The 7,890-nt window shown below is 48.1% G+C and overlaps 1 long non-coding RNA gene across 1 annotated transcript in view; it reads right to left on the bottom strand.

Moving 5' to 3' along the window:
• Positions 1-3,247: 3,247 nt before the first annotated feature.
• LOC307190359 overlaps positions 3,248-7,890 on the bottom strand; it is a 53,202-nt gene continuing 48,559 nt past the window's right edge. Inside the window, exons 5-6 of the long non-coding RNA XR_013829468.1 lie at positions 5,548-5,747; positions 3,248-3,551 (exon numbers count right to left, since the gene is read on the bottom strand). This is a non-coding gene — a long non-coding RNA (uncharacterized lncRNA). The remainder of the gene's footprint in view (positions 3,552-5,547; positions 5,748-7,890) is intronic.

The raw sequence follows: 7,890 nt of genomic DNA, 5'->3' as shown, positions 1-7,890 counted from the left end.
GGAATCCCAGCTGAGAGCAGCAGCCTCCACGGACTGGGAGTTGAACCAGTAGCTAACCAGTTTCTGGGCCCTATAAACCTGATGGAGAGACAAGGAGATCCGGTGCGCAGGTTACTTTGGGGATCATTCCTGGGCCAGCAACAGTAACCATTGCAGTCACTCCCATTTATGACCGTTAACCACACACCAGACAAGATGGAGGCTATCACGATGCCCGTTTTACAAACGAGCACATCAAGGCTATAGAGGTTTCGTGACTTAGGCCCAACTCGTAGTTAAGTGGCAGAGTTAGGATTTGAACCCAGGACCATCTAGCACCACGTCCTACATTCTCAGCCACCCTGCCCTCCCTCCTGTAGCGCCTGTGGCCGCTGAACACCTGGTTGAATATGCGTACACCCTCCACCCCCAGCACCCAGGTGCAGACGTGGATGTTAAACCGCGCCCAGTCCCGAGGTACTACCTGGGTAAAGCATGGCCAGTAGGTGGGTGGATTGGGTGGGGGCCATTTCCATGCACGTCTGAAGATCTGAGGAACAGGACATGGGAGGCTGGGCCTCTCTTCTCCTGACGGAAGCAAGCGCCTGAGTGGGTTTCTAACTGAGCGGAAGTCAGGCTAAATCTGCTAGCTCCCAGGTGTTAGGTTGCTTCCCTTTTGGCTGGAAATTCGACTGTGGTTGATTTAAAATCCTGACACCTGTGTCCATCACCCCAGCCTCCACCATGATTACCGTCCCTTTAAAGTTCTAAATCCCTGTACTTGTGCAGTGTCCTTACCCTCTGATGGGCCGGACCTATGTGAGCAGGGAGATTGGGTTATTATGTAGAAGAGTTATAATAAGAAATATGACTGCAAAAGCCAAGTCAGTTGAAATTGGACTATAATTAAATGCTTAGAAAATTCTATGCTTGGCTCATTTTAAAATCAAGTGCTTCTTTGTAGCAATTTCCTTTCTTTAATTACAATTTCCTGTCTAGTTTGACATTTACAATGCAATCTTGGGGGACATGTTTGTGATTTATTATTCCTGCTCCTATCAGGATATCACTGTGCAGAAATGAGTTTATAAAATAAGAGCTCAAATTATTATGGCCTTTGACCAATAAAGCAGGCTCATAATTTCAGGCCTGAGAGAAGATTACCATTTTTGACAACCCAAGGCAGAAATAGTGGAGAGGGGGAGGGCACAGTTTAGGAATTCACTCTATGTTCAAAAACATTGCATCGTCTCCTCGGGGAAGGCCAGCTTTGGAGGCAGAAGAACATATTAATAACGCTTCAAATATATACAAGCCTTCGCAGCTTTGAAGAACTTTCACTGTCGTTGATTCATATCATCCTAGAGTTAGACAGGCAGGCATCATTATGCCCACCTTACATAGGGGAGCATTGATGCTCAGAGAAGTTAAGTGACTTGCCCAAGGTCATAAAGCCTATAAGAGGGGTCTTAGAATTAGCACTGAGGTCCGACTTAGTGAGTCCTTTTCCCACAATATAATAGCTGACCTAAAGGCCTGAGAAGGGACCTGAGACACAGAAGATACCCTCAGTGCGCATCCAGGCAGAGAGTCCTTCTGTCCCAGTTTCAGGAGTTTTGACCAACCCCCAGAGCAGCACTGCCCATGACCCAAAGGAGGCCTCTGGGACTGTGGCCCCAGCTCATGAAAAAGGCGACATCATTTCCTTTTTTCTTTTTCCTTTCATCTCAGGGTTTTCCCTAGAAACTTGGGAGTACTTACTGGCCTGCATCATGTCTTGTTACCCTGGGCTGCAAAGTGAGACTTCCAAGCCCAGTGTATGAGGGTTTACCTTCATGGGCACATGTGGACTTTCAGTTGCTCAGCTACATGGTGCCCAGACATCTGCACTTGTTTGGGGGAGGGTGTTGTGTGAGCACCTGTGCACATGTGTGCTGAGTATAGTACATGTGCTGAGTATAGGAGGCATAAGGATGCTTGTACAGAGTGTGCCTTATTACCCAGGCCATTAGACATAATCTAAAGACCAGAAGGCCAGTGTGGAGGCACAAAGGGATGTGCATCAAAATCGCGAAGGACTCAGTTTCAGTCCCTCTGGGAAGGCCTTGAAGAGAATGGGAAACACAGAGAGAAGTTGGGTCCCCTGGGGGTTGTCTGTGGACCCTTCATCCTTCTATTCCTTAGAACTTCCTGCAGTGAAGGCTCCCATCAGCCTGGTCCCCAGCGGGGGGAGGGGGGGTGACTTCTGACCAGGTCAAGTATGCCCACTGGCCCCTCTCTGAGTCTGGAGAGTCTCTGGGGAGTGAGCATCCCACTCCCTTCCAGAATGCCACCCGGCTCGGTGCCCTGATCAGGAAAGGGGCGACACCATCTTGGTGATGAGGACCACAGGAGGTGGGGCAGGCCTGGGAGTTGGTGATAAGTCTAGCTGTGGACACAGTGAGCTGGAGGCACAGGTGGGACATCCAAGGGGAGGTGTCCAGGCGGTTGCATGTGTGGGTCTGGAGCCTGGGGAGAAGTTCTGAGCTGGGCTTGTGGGTTTTGCCCTGCCCCATAACACCTCGCTGTGGCTTTCAGCCTCAGTGCCCCTCCCCAGCTTTGACTGTGGCTGTGCAGCCAGGATCGGGACAGATCAGCCTACCCCTAAGGCAGGCTGAGGCAGTCGAGCCGTGGCCATGGTGGCAGCGAACACCTGGTTGAAGTGGGGTTCGTGGAGCTGCTGGCCTGGGTTTGCTCATAAACAAGCCTTCTGGGCCAGGAGCAGGGGTTCCTGGGGCGCTCCCTCCTGCCCCTCTGTGGATCCCCTTCTTCCCCTTTGTCTCACTTGAAAGGAGTCATTATGGGAGGTAAATCCCCATCTCTGGCTTTTGGCCTCAGATTAAGTCTGTCCAGAGACTCATCTGTTGCCTGTGAAAATCCCTTTATTACTTCAAAACAATTTTAAAGCAGAATATATTAAGATTTTCGAAGAAAGAGAAAGAATCATATCCCTACACCAGGATGCTCGTTATGAAAGTCAAATGGACGGGCCAAGGCAATCCTCTTACACTGCCTCCCTCACGTCAAACTGGGAGATGGGGCGGGGGCTCGGGCCCACCCCTCTGAGTTCTGAGGAAACTTCTGACCCTTGTACAAAGTGCTGCTCTCCTGAAGGCCGTGGCAGGACTGGCATTGCCTGGGCCAATCTGCACTCGCTTCCCTCCCCAACGCATGTACACACTCACCTTCACACCAGCACATCCACAAGCATGTGTGCACGCGCTGGTCCCTCCCTGTCTGCAGTTACTTCTTTGAATCAGGGAGGAAGCCTGGAAGGCTATTTGATCTCTGCTGTTCAAAGGAGAAAATGAAAGCTCAGATGGCGGAAGTGACCCTTCCAAGGTCAAGCAGGACCAGATCTGAAGTCGTCTTCTTCCACGGGCAGGACTCTCCGCTTAGAACTTCCCAGACCTCCAAGCGTAGGTCTGCGGCTCCTCCCAGGTTCCTGACTCTGAGGAAGGCCAACCTGGGCCCAGGTGATCCTGGGTCCCTAGCTCCTCCCTTGTTCAGTCTGCGAGGCCTCCGGTCCTATCCTGCCCAAAGAGACAGAGAATTAGGCCAGGCTAATGCTGCTGCCCTAACCCCACCCCATCCCTCTCCTGAACCAGCCCCTTCAAGCCCCAGCACCAAACTGGGACAAAGGCCTGCACAGGAGGAGACGGTTTCCAGAACCCATGGAAATCCATCCACCCGTGCATCCATCCTTCCATCCACCCAACAAGTTCAGCTACACCGCAGCTGCAGCAGAGAGTAAGGCAGCCACAGTTCTGCCCTCAAGCTGCTCGCAGATCTGTGAGAGGACAGGAAAATAGTCATTGCAACCCAGTGTGTTAAGCATCGTGACCAGAAAAGTACAGGGAGCTGCGGGGTGGGGGTGGGGGGGTGGAGGCACAGGCATGTCACTTATCCAGCCTCCTGAGCCATGACAGATGGAAGAGCTAGCCACACGTTCCCAGAGAGGAGGGAGGTTGGACAGTGTATGACCAAGTTCTTTCCAGATGTTTTTTGGGAGCAAAGGTAGGGGGTGGGGGTGGGGACTGGGGCCCAGGACTGCCTCTGTGGAGTGCCACGGAGTTACTAGGAAGCCCTTGCCTGGCCTCACCCAGAGTCTACCGAGGCCGATTCCACAGAACAGCCACTGTAATTCCTCCACTGCACATTCATCAGTAGAGGGCCCTTCTCTAAGAACCGCTTAAATACAACTAACACTTCAAAGATGCCTGCCACACCTCATACTAAAGGCTTTAGGGATATCATCTCCCTTGGAGGTAACGGAGCAGGTGCAAATTGCTCTGTGAAGCTCAGGATACAAGCAACGGAACTTTATCTTATTTTTCTAACACAAATTAAATCTGGTGCCGGCCCAAGCTCACCAATGTTCGTGAGAGATCCAATGCCAGTCATTTGTAGTGTGCTTTCTCTTCCCCTTCTTTTTTTTTTTTTTTTTTCGGTACGCGGGCCTCTCACTGTTGTGGCCTCTCCCGTTGCGGAGCACAGGCTCTGGACGCGCAGGCTCAGCGGCCATGGCTCCTCCTGTCTGAGGCTCATAAGTTGGCCTAGTGTTCTGGGATCCCCTTTGGTCACCCAAGGTCTTGGTTGTCAACAAGCCCAGCACTGTGTGTCCTTCTCACTGGCCACTGGGAAGGGTCCGGCAGCCTGCTGTCCCTTTACTCTCCTACCAAAGCCCTGCCAGTCCCTTGATCGCCTGCAGGCGGACCCAGCTCTGTGACAATTCAGAAATTGTGCATTCACTGGGAAGATTAGGCCTGATTAAGAAATTCATGCTAACGAACTGTGCTTAATTGGATTTGGGGAAGGACACAAAATGGGCTGCTTGACATTCCAGGGTCCTCAGCACAGTCCTGGGGCCTCCCTGGTTCCTCCCGGCAAGGCTGACCACATCAGCCGCCCTTCTCCCCGAGTGCCACAGCCTTCGGCCTCTTAGCCTAGTAACCGGGAAGTTATCTGCCTAATCAGACTAATTAGCACTGGGGACACAAAGTCATAATCTACAAAGAATGCAAATGCCAGTTTTACAAAATGAAAACGCCATATGTGCAGTAATTAGCAAACCACGGGCACATTTTATAAATCATATTTATTAGTTTGTAAACAAATCAAGCTCTAAATGCAATGAAAGATGCCATTAACTGGGACTGCAGCAGTGGCAGTGCTGAGCAGGCCTCAATGTGGGGGACTGGGGGTACAGAGTAGAAACTGACCCAGGGCCCCTGCCTGGGAACCCACCAACCTCCCTCTAATCTCCCTTCCAGCCCAGCAGCCTTGGTGTGGGAGGCAGGGGTCTGTGCCCTGGCTAGCCAAGATCCATGGACCACCTGTCTTCCTACCAAAGCCCCCTGGTGGGCTGCCCACCTGCCCAGTATCCCATGACCCTGGGCTGGTTACTCAGACTAGGGCTCAAACAAATGATTGTTCCCACCATGACAACAGACGGCAGAGCCCCAGCTCAGCACCAGACCCCTCTTCCCTTGATTTTGGAACCATAGGCCTCTTTGTCTACTTACATACCTCTGGGGCTTGAGGAAAAGTAGAGAAAACGTCTCAGCTGAAGGAACTTCATACGCTGACCAAGCTTGCTACGTGCTTCTCAGCTTCTGCTGTCCTTGGAGAAGAGCTTGAGGGAAGGAGGATTTTCCCAGGTTGGTCCTCTCCTGGGTTGTACTAATGTGTTCTCCTGTTCATCCAGCTGAGGTCCTGCCTATCTGGAACTCAAAGGGTTGAAATAGAAATATAAGGGTAAGTTTAAGCTTCCTGGGTACTCCAGATCATGAGAAAGGGTCCCAGTGTGGATTGTGGTAGCCATGATTTTGTTCTGGTCAGTGTATCATCCCATCTCCCTTCCTTGGTGAACTGTTCCTTCTTGCCCTGGGGAAAAAAACCTCTTTCTGCCCCATATGACTATGATAAGGCTTTCAGTCCAGGTGTCCGGCACCACCTCCACCACAAGGTGGGCATATGATCTAAGTTACTGCACTGCATGCCCTGTACCCAGTGACACAAGTTGGACCCATCACTCTCTTTATCCAGATTTTCTGAATAGAGAGAGAGGGATTGTCAACTTCAGAATTACATAGGTGGTTCACACTTTAATGGTCTGATCTGGTCTATACAAGGAGCAATGACAATCGATTATATAAAGAGAAAACCAAAAGCTCATAGGCAGTTTCAAAAATAAGATTAACAACTCCATGAACCAGAACTGGAATAGAAATCCCGTATATATATATATATATATATATATATATATATATATATATATATATATATATATTGCATGTAGAAAGATAGGATAGATATCTAATGCATATATATATTATGCAATTGAGAAACATGGAATTAGATTGAAGAGCTCTAACATGCTTCTAATAAAGGTTATCTAATAAGAGAATGAAAGAAATAGTAGAGAAGCAATATTTCAAAAGATAATTGTCAAAAATTTTCCAAAATTGAAGAAAGATGTGAGTTTTCAGATTAAAAAATCTACCCAGTGTACTGAGTTGGAAAAATAAAAATAGATCCACATTCAGACACATCATGTGCAACTTCAGAACATCAAGGTAAAAAGATCATTTTAAAAGCTATCAGAAGAAAGAAACAGATCATTACAAAAATCAGATTAGATCAACAGCAGGTTCGTCTTCAGTGACCCATGAGAGAAGAAAATGAAATAATATCTTCACGATACTGGAGAAAAAATGACAATCAATCTAGAATTTTATACCCTGTTAATCTATTATCTAAAAGTGCAGGCAGAATAAACCCCCTTATAGACACGCAAAGACTAAGCTACTATGCCCCTGCAGCTCCTCACTGAAATAAAGATGTCCCTTGAGTAAGAAGAGAAGTAAACATGAAGGTAAGACAAATGGGGTGCAAGGGACCATGGATGACCACAGGAAGTGATTAAAACATGTTGGTAAATTCAATCAAGTGTTGACTATAAAAAATAACAATAGCCATATTTTGTGTATTTTTCAAAGGTTAAACTAAACCCCTAAACAAAGATAATGAAAAGGATGGGCATGTTCAATATAGCATTACATGCGAAAAAAAAAAAAAAGGGGAAATCTCCAGGACCAGCAGAAGAGTGTATTTATTGCTAGGATGGTAAGCAGGAAGTGATACTGTAGTGTCCTTTGGTGGTGGTGGTAGTGGCATTTTAACACCCAAGTAGGCACAGGAGATTTAGCCTCCTGCCCATGAAAAGCCACAGAAATAGAATTAAGACCCTTGCATACAGCTGAGGGCACTGAAAGTCTGCCATCTATATGAAGATGGAACTAGAGAAACTAAACTCACAAGTGTAGCAAGCAACAAGAAAACGTATTGTGTGTCTGGGGCAGTGGATGGGAGAGAAAAAAAGTCCACAAGAAGTTGCAGCCTTGGGAATGGGCCAGAAGCAGGTATGAAGTCCAAATGTACACTACCTGGGGGCCTAGGATCCACAAGCTGAGAGAATAAGATGGGTCTAGGGAACCGGCAACGAGAAGCATGAAGCTGGTCGGCAAGGAATATTATGACAAATACGGTACTTGAGACTCCATTAGAAGCACAACCCCTGCTAAAGCTCAGAGAAACAAAAGCTCAACGAAAAGTTACCAACCACATGAGGGAAGGAGGCACCATGAGGGAGTATCAGGAGAAATCAGATGGTTCAAAGATTCCCAATCGTTCCAGAAGAAGAGAGTAGAAAGAATGGAGGCGGGCATCCTAGAAGAGAAAATGCCTAAGAATTTTCCACCATTGAAGAAAGAGCTGAGTCCTCAAATTGATTAAATACCTTAAATCCTGAGGACAAATAAAAAAAATCCACATCTAGATGCATTATGGGGAAACTTCAAAACATTAAAT

This window comes from Stenella coeruleoalba (genome assembly GCF_951394435.1).
Source record: "Stenella coeruleoalba genome assembly, chromosome: 8".
NCBI classification, from domain to species: domain Eukaryota; kingdom Metazoa; phylum Chordata; class Mammalia; order Artiodactyla; family Delphinidae; genus Stenella; species Stenella coeruleoalba.
The sequence above is the reverse complement of the archived record's forward strand: the minus strand, read 5'-3'. Positions and strand labels throughout refer to the sequence as shown.